This window comes from Acinonyx jubatus, chromosome A2 (assembly GCF_027475565.1).
Source record: "Acinonyx jubatus isolate Ajub_Pintada_27869175 chromosome A2, VMU_Ajub_asm_v1.0, whole genome shotgun sequence".
NCBI classification, from domain to species: Eukaryota; Metazoa; Chordata; class Mammalia; order Carnivora; family Felidae; genus Acinonyx; species Acinonyx jubatus.
In genome coordinates this window covers 137,806,414-137,825,652 of record NC_069383.1, presented here as the reverse complement: position 1 = coordinate 137,825,652, position 19,239 = coordinate 137,806,414, and the positions used below count along the sequence as shown (strand labels likewise).

Genomic DNA, 19,239 nt, shown 5'->3' with positions numbered 1-19,239 from the left:
ACAGTCATTTTTCTGCTACCAGCAGATCAGAAAATATGGTAATCCTGGGGCAGACCTCCCCACAATCACTTCCTATATTATTTCCCTCTAGCTAGCTTATACCCTTGCATACGCTCACACACACACACACACACACACACACACACACACTTCAATCATTCAATCTTCCACAGAAGGTAGGAAGTCAAAAAGGGAAATGTGTCACATTTTCTTTCTAAAACTGAAACCACCACATCTCCAATAAAAGATGAGAATGAAACACTGATGCCTAATAACACATGGTACAAAACAATATTGCCAGGAAACTCCAAGTTTTTAGAACTCGTAGAAACATCAGTAAAGATAGCATGTAAGAGATAGAGGGCCCCAGGCAAAGAATGCAATAAAATGTAAGGCCAGCCCCCTGCTGGAGCTCAGAAGTAGGAGTGATGGAACAGCAAGCAACAAGAGACCCTGGGCAACTGAACTCTCCCACAGAGCAGGAAAGGATTGGAAATGAGGGCTTTCGAATGGAAAAGGCCTGATGCCTGACCTCCGATTTAACTACTGGTATCATGCACTGTTATCATTTGGTATGAACCTTTGGTCTTTTAAGATCCCCTGGCATTCATCCCTCCTATTTGCAACACATACTTATCTCCATTTTGGTTTTTGGTTTTCGACAAGCAAGTTTTAATTTTTAATGAAGTCAAATCCACTACTCTTTTATGACCTTTTCTTTTTGCCTTTAAGTTTATAAGATCCTCTCTCACTATAGTTGGTTTTCTAATGATGGATTTTGTACATTTATTGCTTTTAATTAAGCTGAAATTAATCTTAGGGTATGGTGCGAGAAAGACTAAAATTCTTCCAACATGAATGCATTCTTTTTTTTATTTTTTTAATATTTATTTATTTTTGAGAGAAAGAGAGACAGAGTGGGAGTGGGAGAGGTGCAGAGAGACAGGGAGACACAGGCTTCAGGCTCCGAGCTGTGAGTGCGGAGCCCAATGTGGAGCTCAAACTCACGGACTCACAGACCGTGAGATCATGACCTGAGCAGAAGTCGGCTGCCCAACCGACTGAGCCACCCAGGCACCCCTTAAATGCATTTTTGATAAGTAAAAAGTAAGTCTTCCGAGAGTAGAAAAGTCAGCCTAGACACATGCTGCTCAGCTTTCTAAACAGGAATGGAAAGAATAGAATGGCATGGAATACTTTTCTTAAACAGCGAAAACTTCATTGTGTTTCAGTGGGGACTTAAGACAACTTTCCTTCTGTATTTCTTAGTGTCTCTTGTCCTTTCTGTAGAGTGGGGACACAGATATCATCCATGGTATCCTCAAGGATAAGGTAATATCTTAAGCTCATCAAGTCTTCTGAGCACATTCCATGTAGAAGATTTCCCAGTACCGATCACACTGCATAGAGAGAGCCCTCGTGGAGAATGTGACCAGTAGAAATAACACTTCACAAAACACGAAATGGTCTATCAAAGGCTTCCCTCTTTCAGGAATGGTCTCAGAAGAAAAATAAGTCTTGGTATTTAGAACGTATTAGATGTTACCTCTCAAAATTCTCTTCAAGTTTTATCTGTTTAATTTAAAAGCAAGCAATGCTTCAGCGTTGGCATTTCTGAGTTAGGGGATGTCAGGACAATAAAAGTTGGATTAAGCAAGGGGAATTTACACGCTTGTTCTATTTAATAAATGGTCTTGGGGAATTCTGAAAATAAAATAGTCTCATTATTAGTTGGTAGTTAACATAGCTGACAGCCAGGGAAGAACTATCCAACTTGTGTCATATTCCCACAGGTGGGTCCATAAAATACAATATTCTTCAGAATACACAGCTTGTCCACCTGCACTCATCCTACAAGGTATACTGACTTCTTGCTATGCGTCTGGACCTGAAGGGAATTCACAATAAAAGATGTCTGTTGTCCTCACAAAAAAACAGCCAAAGTAGGTATACCCACTCAGAGTTATCAAAAAACACATGTCTAATTTCTGGATTATGCTAAACTAGATTGGGAGGGTAGAGTCCTCTCATAATGCCCTTGAATAGAAGCTGTCAAAATCTTTCTTTTAGCCATAAAATTATATCATCGGGTAAAATCTAAACAGAAGTCCAACATATAAATTAGAACAAAAGACAAAAGCATAAATTCCCTGGTCCAATGGGGAGCAGCGTTCCTAGAGCATTGCCCTCCTCTAAAACACACTCGTGCATGCACCCACTCTCACATTCCCTGGAGCTTCACGGAGCAGTCCCAAAACCACTGTACTTGATAAATTGATGGAGGAACAAATAGAAATGTGATAAAGCAAGCATAGTAGGATGTTAATGGCAGACTCCAGGTGTGGGTATCTAGGGAGATCATTGTAAAATTTTTTCAGTTTTTCTGTATGTTTAAGTTTTTTAGACTATAATGTTGGGGGAAATAAAACCTGTCCTTGCTTCCTATATTTTGAAGTTCTGTTATTAGTTACATAAACATTTATTTATTATTATATGTCCTTGATGAATTAAGCCCTTTATCAGTATGAAATGTCCCTCTTGTTTTTGGTAAACCTTCTTGTCATGGAAGGCTTACTTTGAAGTTTGCTTTGATTAATAAAGTCACATTGACTTTCTAAAAATTAATGTTTGCATGGTATATATTTTTCATTCTTTTCATTGTCAACTTTTTGTATCTTCATATTTAAAGTATAGGTGGTGGAGTCAGCATATAGTTAGTTCTTATGTTTTTTATTTATTTATTTATTTTTTAACGTTTATTTATTTTTGAGACAGAGAGAGACACAGCATGAACGGGGGAGGGGCAGAGAGAGAGGGAGACACAGAATCGGAATCAGGCTCCAGATTCTGAGCCATCAGCCCAGAGCCCGACGCGGGGCTCGAACTCGCGGACCACCAGATCGTGACCTGAGCTGAAGTCGGACGCTTAACCGACTGAGCCACCCAGGCGCCCCTCTTATGTTTTTATTCATACTGACAATCTCTGACTTTTAATTGAGGTGTTAAGTCCATTAACATTTAATGTAATGATATGATTGTGTTTTGAATTTATTATATGGCTCTTCATTTAATATGTGTGCCATCCATTTTCTTCTATCTTGCCTTCCTTCTTTCTGTTAAAATGGATATTTTTTTTCACATTTCCATCTTATTGCCACTGTAGCCTTTTTAATTATACCTCTTTGTAGTGTGTATGTGTGTTTGCCTTAGGTCTGACCACATGCCAGACTCTACCCAAAATTAATATAACACCATTTCACATAAAATGTAAGAATCTTTGAACAGTGTAGGTGCATTTACTACTCCTATGAGCATTGTGCTATTGCTTGTCACATGTTTTACTTCTATCTATATTATAAACCCCACAGTACAACGTTCTTCCCATTGCTTTAAACATGAAGTTATCCTTTAAGAAATTACAAAAGATAAAAACAGCATTTTTAAAAATATGTATTAACTCATATATTTGCCATTTCTAATATTCATCATTTCCTATAGATCCGAGTTTCCATTTGGTATCACTTCCCTTTAGCCTAAAGCACTTCCTTTAGCATTCCTTGTAGTGCAGGTTGGCTAGTAATACATTTTCTTAGATTTTATTCATCTGAAAGCATCTTCATTTCATGTTCATTTTTGAAGTACAGTTAACCCTTGAACAACATGGGTTTGACCTGTATGGGATCACTTATATGAGGACTTTTTTTCAATAAATACAGTACAGGGCTGTCAACATATTTTCTTTTCCTTATAATTTTCTTAATAACATTTTCTTTTCTCTAGCTTACTTTATTGTAAGAACATAGCATATAATACATGAAACATACAAAATGTGTTAATCTGCTATTTATGTTATTGGTAAGGCTTCTGATCAATAGTAGGCTCTCAGTAGTAATTTTGGGGGAGACAGAAGTTCTTTGTGGATTTTCAACTACACTGGGGTCAACACCCCTATCCCTTGCATTGTTCAAAAGTCAACTGTAATTCTATATTCACTGTACATAGAAATCTACGTTGACATACCTTTCCATCCTGCATTTATTTTTGCATATCATTCCATTGTCTTCTGGATTAATAGTTTTTCCTTAGAAGAGTAAAATAATTCTTACTATTGTCTCTTGTATAGAATGTGATACTCCCCCCCCCCCCCACAACTTTCCTCTTTACCTTTAAATTTTAGCAGTTCGGCTATGACATGCTTGGGTGTGGCTTTCTTTGTATTTATCCTGATGTCGTTCACTAAACATCTTAAACTTATAAGTTGATGTTTTTCACCAAAGTTAGGAGACTTATGGCCATTATTTCTTAAAATATTTCTTTCTGCCACACTTTCTCCTCTTTTCTGAGACCCCAATTATACAAATATTAGACTGCTTGCTTTGGTCCCATATGTCTCTGAAGAGTTTTTTTTTTTTTTCTTTTTTCCCTCTGTTCTTCAGATTGGATCATTTCTATTGATCTCTCTTAAGCTTATTGACTCTTCCTATAGTCTCTAATCTGCTGTAAGGCCATTATTAATTTTTAATTTCAGAAATTATCCTTTGCAGTTATAAAATATCCATTTGGTTCTTTTTTTATATTTTACACTTATTTATTTGAAAGTTCCCATCTTTTCATTCATTTTATGTCTTTCACTTTATGTCCTTTAAATCTTTAAACATATTAATCATAACTCTTTTAAAACCATATCTTCTAATTCTAATATCTAGGTTAATTCAGGGTCTTTTTCTATTGATTGGTATTTTTCTATTGATTGCTATTTTCTTAGGGTACCTGCATTGTACTGTCTTCCTTAAGAGTTTTGTTCTGGCAGGCAATTATACTACTAAGAGATCATCTTTATCCTTTCATTGTGAAAGTTGGTCTATTGTGATTCTCTCCTTGGTCCTAAAACATGGCCTTCCTCTAGAGCATGGCCCTCACTCGTAAGGCTGTCCTTTCTGGGGTCTCAGTTGAATGCCCAAATACTCAATGGAGTCTCTCCTCTCTTGCTATAATAGAATTCCAACATCTCCCAGCTCCAGTATCTTTGTTTGACTCTTGGTCTCATAGCATCCAACCTCTGCTAGGCTTCAAAGAGTTTTGTCCTGCTTATGCACACCAAGTCCTCACATAATGACCAAAAAGGATCCTCCATGCACACTTCTAGGTACCTTCTCCCATTCATCTCATTTTTCTTCAGTACTCTACTCTACTAATTCTAGCCACCCAAAAGCCTCAAACTACAAACCCCACCTCCTCAGTTCACTAAGACTATCACCTAATGCTTGGTTCCACCTCCTTACTCTCTGGGCCAGTGAATGCACCTCTAGGCAGAACACCAAGGTGAATGCAAGGCCTGTCTCAAGTGCTTAGCTTCCCTCAAAGATCAAAGTCCTGCACTGTCTCTTAGCCAATTTATCTAAATAGCTGCCTATACATTTTATCTAATTGTATAGTTCCTTGTGAAAAGATGTCAAGACTTATACTTGATGTCTCATTGCAGCTGGTGGCAGAAATCCTAAATTTTCTAAAATCACTGCCCTTGGAAACTAAAGCGCTGTAACATCTTTGTTCACTCATCACCAACACCTGAACTTTACAAATGATTCTATTTCTCTGACCACCTACTACTGTATACTGCACATGAATGAAGGGTGATATTGATCAAATGAATTACCCATGCTCCTTGTTTTTAGTCCTGTCCTCATGTTCTTTGGTAGCCTATTGACAGCTAATGTCTGTGCCTCAGGAACAGAGGAAGCTACATGAAGAGAAAGGGGAAGCTCAATTTACTGCATAAATTTTCTTTTCAAACGCTGTGAAGATCACTTAGGAAGGAGAACAGTTTTGCAGTGAGGTTTGGGGATTACAAGAAAATTTCAATTGGCCTAACTCACCAGTTTCCAGCAGCACCACCATGACTAGACCTTCAAAGAGGTAATTATGTATTTGTTGTACCTTATCCCTAAGCAGTGGTTTACACTCTTTTACAATGAACTACATCTGTCTCTGTGATAGAATGTAACTTCAGATCATCAAAGAGCTTATCTAGACCAAGAGCATTTAATAACAACACTGACTTCCAAATACATCCAGTTTGTAATAAACTTCCTTTGTAACATTTTTAGCTTCTACATGTTTGAATAAAGGTGAACCCCAGTTAATTGAACTCTCAAAAAGAAGTCTCTAATAAGTTAAGATTAAGCAGTGTTCCTTTTTGGAAATGGGAGACGGTGTTTGTTTAGGAATGTTCAAGGATTAGTTGTTTCTTTTTCAATTTTTTATTCATTGATTTTTATCTTAAAGGCAAAACACAATCCCTGGCTAGGGCTTTAAATACAGATCAACACTCTAAACAGGCTGCAGTTAAGTACATCATTCTTCAAAGATCAGTTCAGAAAAGAAAAGGTGGCTCTGAACTTATCACGAGTCAAATACATTTAAGAGAAGGAAATGTAAATAGCAGCTAAAAATGGGGAGCAGGAGAGGAAGATTAGATCCAGTAGATGCTCCCTTTCAACTTTGCTGAGACATTTCTAAATGGTTTATGTATCTACATGACCAAAGTGGTATAACTTTTAAGGTTCATCAGTCCTTCTCCACACTAGTACATTATCATTTCACCTCAAGTTAATTTTTTACCACGTGTATTTGTCCATCACTTGGTGATACAGAACTTAAATGGTCACTTTTCAAAGCAAGGAAACAAAGGCAAACATTTCTGATAAAGAAAGCAGCAACTTTAAGAGATAAGTGGGTGGGTGGATGGCTGGATGAATGGATTTATGGGACAACCTCTAGGTTCACTCATTCATTATTTATTTAATTATTTGTACGACAGATTTTTACTGAGTGCTAACCAGACTAGGGTATAAGAGTGAACAAGTTAGAAGTAGTCTCATGATAGAGTTCACAGCCTATCTGGTACAAGTGGAGGACTGAAGATAGGCAAAAATGTCTACTGTGTCACCTGGAGAATGTAACCAAAATGAGTTATCCAACAATTTAACTGGTGGCTGTCTGTAATCATATACATGTCAGGTAAGATAACACAAGGCCTACATACAACCTCTCCTGGACATGTTTTGGAGACCAAATAGGTTTTGATCATGACCATTCCCTATAAATCCTTATGTATACCCTCCGAATGGAAGAAGAAACCAGGAAGTATCACTATTACAAATCTCCCACCAAGAACCCATTAATCCCATCCAAACAGATAAAACTATGCTTGTTTTGGCCTTTTTTTTCTAGTTGTTTAGAGAAGATTGAAGTTTGATACAATTTCACTATATTTCCCTTCAGGGACACTTATCATAAAAGCTACTAATGTACACTTTTTTTGGCATATAAAATCACATTTGCTAAATCTTTTGTCTCTTTTGCAACACACTTCTGTTTTCATCTATCAATGGCATGTTATCATAGATACCAATCTACTGGGGAAAAAGTAAGAGAAAACAAACACTTACTGCAGAATATATTATATTACATATAATATAAGGTATATTATATATCACCTTTCAGTGGAATGCAAAATTTGCAAGTATTAGCTCTGCTACTTTGGCCATTCAACTGACAGATTTTTTTATAAGAAGTTCTCCAAAATACCATCAAAATCTAGAGTTTAACAATCTCCATCCTTTATCTTGCCCTTTCCACTCCAAGTTATACACATGGAATCAGCTATTCATAAGAAAAAACAGGGTTGGGACTAAGGGGTGCTGTAAATAGGTTATAACCCTAAATTGCAAAAGATTTATCATTTCCAAGTGTCCCTAATTCTGCCTAAAGAGTCATTCTGGCCTGTGCATAATGGCTATCTGTAATGGAGTCAGATGGCCCCTTGTGTTTAAGAACAAGATTTACCATTTGTTTCCTTCTGTTCATCCCCAAACTCTTTCTGTCTCAAACACACCAGTGACATAATAATTATCACCTTGTTTCTTATCTTTAGGACTTTCGTATTTATAGGTAAGATGGAAACCGATATTTGGTCCTAAACAAGAAATGACTTGCAAACTTTCATCAGTAACATAATGATACAGCAGTAACCAGCCAATGATAATAATAATAATAATGGTTAGACATTAACTTATGCCAAGAACTGTATTAGGCTTTCCTCATTCATTATCTCATTTAATTCCTACAATCCCCATCTATACTTGCTATAGCCCCTTTAAGCACTTGAATATGCAGAAATTGGCAATATAGGAACAGGCAAAGGGATAAGATTCTGTTCAGTTGGGAAATACAACCACAAACCTCATTAAGACCTACTCATTTTAGGAGGCCATTGAAGCTGTTAATTATTGCTATGAAAGTCATATCTACTCACTGCACCCAATTTGAGAATTACAGCAAATAATTTTTAAAATCACAATTGTTCTATCACTCAGAGACAAACATTGATAATGTTTTGATATTTCCCAGTCTTATTTATGTGTGTGTACTCACTTTCTTCTGTTTATTGATTTTTAAATGTCAAATACAGATCATACAGCAATATAATTTTGCATCTTTTTTCACTGAAAATTATATTGTAAGTATTTTCCCATTTTTTAATTTTTTTAATGTTTATTTAATTTGAAGGAGAGAGAGACAGACTGTGAGCGGGGTACTGACAGAGAGAGAGAGACACAGAATCTGAAGTAGGCTCCAGGCTCTGAGCTGTCAGGACAGAGCCCGACACGGGACTCAAATCCATGAGCGGTGGGATCACGACCTGAATTAAAGTCTGATGCTTAACCAACTGAGCCACCCGGGTGCCCCATATTTTACCATTAAATATACTTTTTAAAAATATTTTCAAGTGCTACCTTATATACAATAATTTAACAATTCCTCACTTTACTGATAGATTAATAGACGATTTAATTATTAAATATTGTCATACACAATTATAATAAATAATTTCTGTCTGCATGTCTATTTCCTTCTGAAAGATTTCTAGAAATGAAATGTATCAAAAAATATAAAGCCTCCCTTTTTCTAGGGAGGCTGTCCCAGTGCACAATTTCACCACAGAAGAATTTACCATTTCCAGATCTAAGTAGTAGTATTATCATGTTTAATAACTTGACAGCGAGTTGAAATGATTTTGTTTTGTATATTTTATATTTTTATATAATGATATCATATTGAATTCTTTTGCAACTTGCCTTTCAAAATTTTAACAACATAATATTGAGATTTATCTCTATTAACATATGCTATCATTTATTCTTTTTGCTTTTCAAAAATCATCTCTGGTATTAATATTTCATATTTATTCATTAGCTATTACTGGAATTTATATTTTCTTGAATTACAAAAAAAAATCCTGTTGTAGTCATCTGGTACACATGTCTTTGGGCATAAGAATTATGGGAGCTACGCATCTTAAACTTTTCTAGATGATGCCACACTATATTCCACAAGGGCTATTTGCCCCAAGAATGAGAATCCCTATTGTTCTACCACCTTAGCAACACATGGTATTATTAGATTTTAAAAATTTATTTTGTCAATCAAATGGATATAAAAAACTATGGTGTAATCATTTTAATTTACATTTTCTGATCACTTTTGAGGTTGTTTTCATTCATTAATTAATTGGCCATTTCTGTTACTTCTTCAAATTATGTTTGTTCAAAATCCTATTCATTTCCTATCCATTTCTTTTCTTCCTGATTATTTGTATTAACTCCTTATGTATTTCATGTTACTTTTCTGCTGTTAAATATTCAGTAAGTATATACATACCTCACGGAATGTTGCCTGGATTAACATTTTTCTGGTAAAATGCCTGTTGGTTTTTAAAAATCAAAATTTCATAGAATATAAATTTTGCCAATGTTCACGTAGCAAAAATTTAGATTTATGACACCAAAACTCAATAGAGAAATTTCTACAAAATAACATACAGGAAACTTGTCAAGAAACTTTCCAAATGCATTCAGTAGAATGTCAGAATCATGTGTAGATATTTTGAAAAGGATGCTGAGTGTCAACACAAGGGATACGCATTTCAGATATTGCCCATGCTAAAAGGCCATGATGGCATCAGTGTGAGCCACACTCTGCCATTGGGTGTCTGAACTGCAAACACTTCCACACTGCCTTTCACATTTAGCTCTTCTTTTTGCGTCCTGTCAGAGTCCTCAAAGAGTTGAGAACATACTGGAGACAATTATGGAGAAGGAAGCAAAGTAAGTGAAGAAAGTTACTACATACAAAGCAAATATTTCTTAACAACCACATTAATTTTTGGGTGATCAAGAATACAATTGCATAGTATTTTAAATCCTAATATGATAGTCTATTGCTCAACTATGGACATTTTACTGTTTTACTTACATTGCAGGAGATTGGTTAGAAGGTTGGGTTAATATATAACATACTATCATTTTTGTCATTTAAAATAATGGCAGATTGTCTCCTGGAAGCCATGATTGGGTGAAACATCTGATCATCAGGAATGAATTAGTAACGACAAACAAGAGTGTCATTCTTTTTTTCTAGCATGTTCCCTATGTGTGACTCTTAGCTTTCTTCTTTCTTTTTCTACTTTTACACATTTTCTCACTTAGTTGTGGCAACAAGCCAAAATAGGTATGACCCTATTTTACAGATGAGGGCATGAGATTCAGGGAGGTCTATGGCTGGCTGTATTAGTTTCCTGCCTGTGGCTGCTATCAAAATTAACACAAATTTGGTGCTTAAAACAATAGAAATTTATATTCTCACAGTTCAGAAGTCAAAGTACTAGTAGAGCCACACTCCCTCCAGATATTCCAGGAGACATTCCATTCCCTGTCTTTCTGAGCTTCTGGTGGTTGCTGGTATTCCTTGGCTTGAGGCCACATCACTCTAGTGCCTCCTAGGTCACATAACCTTCTTTTCTGTGTGTCTCAAAATTTCCTCTGCCCTCTCTTATAAGATACTTATGATAGAATTTAGGGCTCCCTGGGGTAATCCAGGATGATTTCCTCATCTCAAGATTCTTAACTAAATCACATCTGCAAGGACTTTTTTTTTCCAAATAAGGTCACATTCACATGTTCCAGGAATTTGACTTGGAAACATTTGCAGGAACCATTTTTCAGCCTGACACACTGGCTCAAAGTCACACAGCAGGACATGGTGTAGAGTTCATGTTCATTCTGCTCCATGTGCTGCCTTCCATCAGACTGTGTGACCTGTCATCTCTGTCCCTCCTCACACTTCAGACTGAAGGAAAGTCTGCCCCACCATAGAGTAGGGTAAGATCAATATTCTGCTCCCCCATCCCAGCTCCATGGACCTTTCCAAGGAAAGGCTGGAAAGGCTGAGCTGCTCATTAACACATTCCATGATGCACTCTTGGCTTCCTTCCCAACACTTGGTCAGATTCTTGAGCCTACTTCAAAACCACACTAAATCACCAAACAACCTTGCTGTCAAAATTATTACATCCTTCCTACTCATATTGGTTTCTCAAAAGTCCCCATGTTGGGAATGAAATAGACATATATAAGAAACCATGCTATGTCTCCCAAACTGTCCTTGAACATTCAATTCGAAGGTTAGTCAAGGCCAATTTGCTATTTCTCAAGAAACTGCCTGATGTGGAGTCCATAGAGAAAATGGTGATATCTCCCCCTGCCTAACATGTGGGTCAGTAAAAATCTACAAGATTCCACTGTGCACACATACTCCCCCTGCCTTCTAGGAACCATGCTTCCCATCTGCATAGATTATCTGGAATTCAATCCATCCTTTCCTTTCAGTCTACCTAGAGTTACTATTATACCATTTCACATAAGATATATGACCCTTATAATTGTATAGGCCAATTTACAAACCCCTCTCCATTCAGGTTGTCATCTGAATAACATCTACATGCATTATAAACCCCACAAGACAATGCTATTATTTAGACATATGTTGCTATTAAATGCTATTAGATGCTATTAAATAGACATACGTTTTTTTTAATTAAAAGAAAAAAGTGGGCTTTTATATTTGACTCACTACTTATGTCTATTGCTCTTCATTCTCACCTGAGGATCCAAGTTTTCTATTATTTCCTTTCATCCTGAAGAACTTCTTAAATATATAGCATTTCTAATGGTATATAGGTTGGTCTGCTGACAATAAATACTTGCAGTTTTCTTTATCTGAAAACAACTTTATTTTGTTTCCATTCTTGAAGTACAGTTTCATTGGATATGGAATTCTGGATTGATAGTTTATTTTCCTCTCAGCACATGAAAGATATTGTCCCACTCTCTTCCTGTTTTCATCGTTTTTGAAGGTAGGTTGGCATGTTTTCAAAATGCGTTTCCCTTGTTGTACATTGGCTGTTTTTCTCTGACTGCTTTCAAGATGGTGTCTTGGATTTTCACCTTGCTCATTATGATGTGCCTCAGCATTTCGAACAGGAAAATACATCTTTTTCACTAACTTTGGGAAGTTTGGGGCCATTATTTCTTCAAAAACTTTTTACGCCCCTTCTCTATCTCCTTTCCTTCTGCGACACTAATTACCAGTATGTTAAAATTTTTGCTAATATCCCACAGGATCCTGAGACTCTGGTGGGGGTGGGGGGCGGTTAATCTTTTTCTTTTTTTTTTTCTTCGCTCTTCATAGAGAAAACTTACATTTTATCTATCTTCAAATTCACTTGCTGCTTGTCATCTGTGTGTTCCAAGGGTCAGTCAATGATATGGGTAGAGTTGATATTAAAAATCTGTACTTGTCACTTTCTGGCTCCCTCCTTTCTGAGATCACCCTGCCACTTTCTAACAGCTACAGCCACACAAAATTCTGTACTCAGGTTCTTTTGGCCAGAAAGACTGTGGGTCTCCCACTGGAGTTTCACCTACCTATGCAGTACTGCCTATAGCTTGACCTCAGGATGGGAAACTTAACCCATGCCAATCCCCTCTTTCAGGTGTCACAGAGTCTACCTGCCTTTGTTCACTCTACACATACTTTAGAGAATTGTTTTATTTGTTTTGCATTTTGATCAGAGTTTATAGTTGTTTCCTGTGGGAGTTTACTTGGTTGTATGGGAAGCAGAAATCACTGTTCCTTATGTGTTTAACTGTTAAGTTGTCTACATCAGTCCTGATGAGTTCAGTAATGTTTCATGAACAAAGAACTACTAGAACCATAGTGGCTTAAAAAACACACACAAAGGTTTATTTCCTGACTTATAACACACGTCCATTTCCCAGATTAACAAAGGCTCATGTCATCTGCACTTAAGGACACAAGCAGGTGACCTTCACTATCTACTCATCATCCTATAAAGGGGAAAAAGGGAACACGGTAAATAATGCACTAGCTCTTAATGTTTGTACCCAGAGCCAACCTCTATCACTTCAGTTCACATTTCATTTGTTGACAGCAAAACAGGTGGCCTCACTTAAATTCAAGTGGGTAAGGAAGTATATCCATTCTATTTGCCCAGAAGAACTAAAATACATATGAATGAACCTGAAAGGCTACAAAGATGTCATGTCATATGGATTTTTTTCATTTTCACAAGGTCAAATCAGTCCATTTCTTTTCTCTATGTACTGTGTCTTATATAAAAATTTCTTCTTCAAGGTTAGATTCCAAGTTTATGAGATATCTCTTATATTTTTCTTCTAATGTGTTTAAATCATTGCTAAAAGCCATTTATGTCTCTAGCATAACTGGAGGGGTGTATGTGTGTGTGGTAATATGTATACCATGTTTAGGTGGATAGTTAATTGTCCCATTCACTGAAAGCCCATCCCCTCCTCCACCAATTTAATATTCCAACCTTAACAATAAAACAATTTTATGTGTACCTGGATCTGTTTTTATACTCCTCATTTCAACCAATGATGTATTTGTCTGGTATAAAACCCCACAGTATAAATGTTTTAATTTTTTAGTAGGTAAATACCCCATCATGGTTCTTCCTTTAAAATAAATCTTTTCCATCCATTTTTTCAAAAACTATTCTAAAGTATTGTCTTTCCCTTTCAAAATCTACAAGATGCTCACAAGGCCTCTTAAGAAATTCTGTTGGGATTTTGATTGTGATCATATAGACTTTAAACAGATTGTGTCTTCCCAGGAGGGAAAGTGGTACTTCTCATCTACTTAGGTTTTCTTTTAAGTTTGTTTGGTAGAGTTCAACATTTTTCATATAGTTACTGTGCAGCCCATGTTAGTTTCCTTGTGAATCCTACAGTTTTGCTGTCCTTATAAATGTATAAGAACTCTATTGATACTTTACTGGAATCTTACATATAGCTACTTTACTGAATTCTATCATTTTTAATGCATTTTAGTTAAGTTTTGAACAACCAATTATATATTTTTAAATAGTACTGGTTTATCTGTTCTTCCCAATATTTTATATATCATATTTAATCTTATTACCTTATACCCTTAGCTGGATTCATGTTGTAAAATGGCTAGCACAATGTTGAAATAGTTACAGCAAGGGCGAACACACTCTTTTGTGGCAATAAAAAGAATATTTACAATGTTAACATTAAATAATGTACCTTCCTATCTTCCTATATAAGTCTCTGATATCTTGTAATATGCTGTGTAAGTTCATCCTATTTCTAACTTACTGAATAATGCTTGTTTGTTGTGCTATGTGATAGAAAAGGGGTCTCTATTTATTAATTCACTACTTTTTTTTTCCTGTGGGTTGACTTTGCTTTTCTCATTGAATAATGAGAGCTCTTGAGGCTATTAATTTTCTGGTAAATACGGCTTTGTCTATTTCAAAGGTGTATACGTAGAGTTGTCTATTTTTAACACTGTTTATGTTAGGTTTGATTTCTTATTTGACTGTATAGCTCTTTAAAAGAAATTCTTGTTTTTAATTGTTGACATTACAGTTTTTCAAGCTGTTGAGCTATGCATTTAAACTGTTATTAATTTCTAGCTTTATTTCACTGTAGGCAGAGCATATACCCTACAAACAGTTTATGTTTCATACTATGGTTTTCTTTAAAGTATAAGATATGATCAACTTTTTCCTAAATGCTTGATGGCTCCTTAATGTATGCTTTTTTGTTTCTGGAGGACAAAGTTTAATAAATATTTATTGAATCAGTTTTATTAGATTATTATGCTAAGTGAAATAAGTCAGGCAGAGAAAGACAGAGACCATATGTTTTCACTCATATGTGGATCCTGAGAAATTTAATAGAAGACCATGGGGGAGGGTAAGGGGGAAAAAAAGTTACATAGAGGGAAGGAGGCAAACCATAAGAGACTCTTAAATACTGAGAACAAACTGAGGGTTGATGGGGGGTAGGGGAGAGGGGATAGTGGGTGATGGGCATTGAGGAGGGTACCTGTTGGGATGAGCACTGGATGTTGTATGGAAACCAATTTGACAATAAATTATGTTTAATAAAAAAAATACTCCATGTATTCTGTGTTTATCTGACCCATAAAAGATCAATAAAAGTGTATTAAAATCTCATACGACAATTCTATTTCTGTCAAGTTTTCCTTATGTTTGTAACAGGCTTTGTTTCATGCATTTTGAGGCTGTTACCATGTCAATGACAATTCAAGGCTGTCTTATGTTCATTGTGAAGTCCATTTGAGAGGGAATATAATCTTCTAGATCACATTTAATATTTTCACAATCTTTGACTCTATTGTGTGTAAATATTGCCAAGATTGCTTTTTTGCTTTATTTTGCTTTTGCCTAATATATCTTGTGCATCTTTTGTTGTTGTTGTTGTTGTTGTTGTTGTTGTTCTTGTTTTAAACATTTTTTTTAATGTTTGTATTTGAGAGAGAGAGACAGAGTGAAAATGGGGGAGGGACAAAGAGAGAGGGAGACACAGAATCTGAACCAGGCTCCAGGCTCCAGGCTCCAAGCTGTCAGCACAGAACCCGACATGGGGCTTGAATCCACAAACTGCGAGATCATGACCTGAGCCAAAGTCAGAGGTTCAACCAACTGAGCTACCCAGACACCCCTGTTGTTGTTTTTGTTCATTTCATTTAGTCATAGTGAGTTTCTTTGTTTTAGGTATATCTATTCTCAGTAACCCATGGTTACATTTTGCTTTTTAGCTGAAAAAGAGAGTCTTTGTATTTTAACAGGTTTAAATGATTCTTTTATAATGATTCAGCTTCAGAGAATGCTTTCACATTCACATTTGTTCTTCACATCATGTAAGGTACATGGGAAATGTCATTCCTATTTTACACATAAGAAAATTTAAAGCCAAATAGGTTAAATGTATTTCCCATGGTTATTCAGGTAATATGTGGCACTTGTAAGACTTAGCCAAAGAATACTAAAACTAAAGCATGGCTTTTTACAAACATGGTATACTTTCGTTGAACGTCAATGTTCAGATGGACTAATTGGTCAAATTATCTGCCTTGTTTTTCAAGTAGGTGAGTTTACACTATGGTTGGTATAAATGATATGTTTGGCTGTACCTCTGTACAGATCTTCCTTTGTCTTTACATAGTTTCTGCTTCACTGTAAATTTCCTTGCTTTGTATGCTTGGTGATTTAGACCAGGCAGCACGTTCTTTTCTCTCTCTGTTGATTTGGAAGTCATACCTACTTTGATTTCTAACAGTGATAACAAGTATACCAAAAAGAATAATTTATTGAATGTGTAATTAAACTTTAAAATTTTCCAATACTTGAAATCGTTGAGTCCACCCCTACTGAAATGAATATTTATTACCATTTTATTTCCAGATTCTGTAAATATAACCTTAGGTTTTGTTGCAACTTAGTATTAATTTTTTGAATATTAAATACTTAACACTTACTAAAGCATCATCTTATATTATGTATTTTGTCTTTCAAAAGTATAGTTTTACAATTGCATTCAGTGTTATAACTAAAGTTACAATTATTTAAGTCTCCTTTTGTGTTCAAGTAGCTACATTATTAATAATCAGTTTCTTAATAACATTTACTTCTCTGTTACAGAATTTGTAAATTCCATTTCTCTGTTTCCTGGACTAGTGCCTCCTAAATCTTAGTACATGTAAAAATCTCCTATGAACACTGTTAATATAGATTGCTGCCTTCTATCTCCAGAGATTTTGCTTCAGGAGGTTTGGAGTGGACCAGAGAATCTGTCCTTCTAACTAGTTTCCAGATAACACTGTTACTGGACTCAGAACTTCACTTTGAATAGCACTGACCTGGGCTACATCCCTAAGCCATTTCCCTGGTAAAGAAGCGTATGCTTTCTTTTCTCTTGTATATTTGAGAATCTCTTTCTGTTACTTTTCCAAATGAAAGACAACCTGAGTATATTTACCTTTCTTCTGTACACTCTCCCAAACTGTTCCGAGCAAATTTTTGTATTTTTATAAGGTAAACTGGTTTTCTTTGCCCGTGTGCTTGAAGAATTTTTTCTTTATTCTTATAATTAAAAAAAAAATTGCCAGCTTGTAATAGAATGGAACCCTTTTCATTAATGTTGCCTAGAGTATGAAAAACCCTTGCGATTTGCATACTGAGGCTTTTCTGCTTTTGTTTTTGTTTTAGCTCAGAAGAGCTTTTATTAATTTTTGATTACCTCTTGTTTTCCAATTGTTTCTGTCTCAAGAATATCTATAATTCTTAGATTTGGTCCAATGTTTAAGTTGATGATCTCTCTCTGCTATATTTTTAATCTTCTCTATTTCATTAATTTTATTGTCCTTTTCTTCATTTTGAGAATATCAATTTTTCTTCTATAGTCTATATTTTCTTCTATATTTTTTAATGCTGATTTCTTTCCAGCTTCTAACACAGATTTTAATTCTGTATGGCATTCTGGTTTCTTTATGTTTGCTTCACTAACCTATCTCTTTTTCCAAACTATACTACTTTCTTTTAGCCATCATTTATTCTCTCATTTCTCTTTTTGTTTCCTGAAGTTTCTGAGGATACCAAACTTCTAAACATCTTTTCAAGTTCCTGTGGCAAATCATCCTGAGAGGTCTGTTACTCTGAGTCTCTGAGATACTGTTTTTTTTTCTTGTCCATTATGATTTTTTAAATTTTCAATTTTATCATGAAATAGCCAGCATTTGCCAAGAAAGATATGATGATTGTCTTTTCTTATGTGTCACTTAAATCCCCTACAACTGGGTCATCAGTTGGTTTCCAGAATTTCTATCCCAATTCCCAGTCTCTAGCAGCCATCTTGTAGAGTCCCTTGGGATGATATAGAATCTTTTAGCACCACTGCCTAGATCTATGTCCAATCTAAATATAAAAAACATAGGGAGCCTGGGTGCCTCAGTCAGTTAAGCATCCAACTCTTGAGTTCAGCTCAGGTCATGAGTTCACAGTTGGTGACATCGAGCCCTGTACCGGGCTCCATGCTGACAGCACAGAGTCTGCTTGGGATTCTCCCTCTCCCTCTCTCTCTGCCCCTCATCCACTCACACTGTCTGTCTCTATCTCTCTCTCTCCCTCTCTCTCTCTCTCTCTCTCTCAAAAATAAAAACAAAAATCCACAGTACCCTCTCTACCTTCAGCATAGTTATACTGTTTTAATTAGGACTGATACTAACAAATATATTTCCAAAAATATTACTGTCCCCTCTAGTAGGCAGGACAATACCTTTCCCCAAAGAGGTCTACATCCTAATCCCTAGACTCTGCAAATATCTTAGGTTACATGGCAAAGGAGAATTAAGGTTGCTAATCACCTAACTTTAAAATAGAGATATTATCCACTATGACTTAGGTGACTCCAATGTAATCACAAAAATTCTTATATAGAGAGAGAAAGGTAAAAGACTCAGCCAGAGTGATGTGATAAAAGAAAGACTCAACTAGCCATTTCTGGCTTTGAACAGGGATGAGGGCCACAGGCCAAGGAATGTGGGCAACTTATAAAAACTGAAAAAGGCAAAGAAACAAATGACCCCATAGAGACTTGAGAAAGAAATTCAGGCCAACCGACACCTTGATTTTATCTCAGTGAAATCCATTTCAGATTTTTGACCTCCAGAACCTTAAAATACTAAATTTGTCTTGTTTTGAGCCACTATGTTTGTGGTGACTTATGACAACAGTTATAGGAAGCTAATAAAATGACATGCCAACTACTATTTGTTATCTACATCAATGCAGAGATAAAAATCTGCATTAATAATAATAAGTGCTTCAAAAAAGTACTTACAGGGGTGCCTGGCTGGCTCAGTCAGTTAAGCGGCTGACTTTGGCTCAGGTCATGATCTCACTCTTCATGAGTTCTAGCCCCGCATCAGCACAGAGCCTGCTTCAGATCCTCTGTTCCTCTCTCT

General features: G+C 35.9%; 1 protein-coding gene and 1 long non-coding RNA gene across 10 annotated transcripts in view; one reads left to right on the top strand and one right to left on the bottom strand.

Moving 5' to 3' along the window:
* The window catches only part of LOC128315012 (uncharacterized), a 36,341-nt gene extending 27,596 nt beyond the window's left edge, over positions 1–8,745 (top strand). The window contains exons 5-6 of the long non-coding RNA XR_008297399.1: positions 5,729–5,916; positions 8,572–8,745. This is a non-coding gene — a long non-coding RNA (uncharacterized LOC128315012). The remainder of the gene's footprint in view (positions 1–5,728; positions 5,917–8,571) is intronic.
* Positions 1–19,239, bottom strand: part of FHIT (fragile histidine triad diadenosine triphosphatase) — a 1,399,071-nt gene that overhangs the window by 893,831 nt on the left and 486,001 nt on the right. The gene's annotated exons all lie outside the window — the stretch shown is intronic.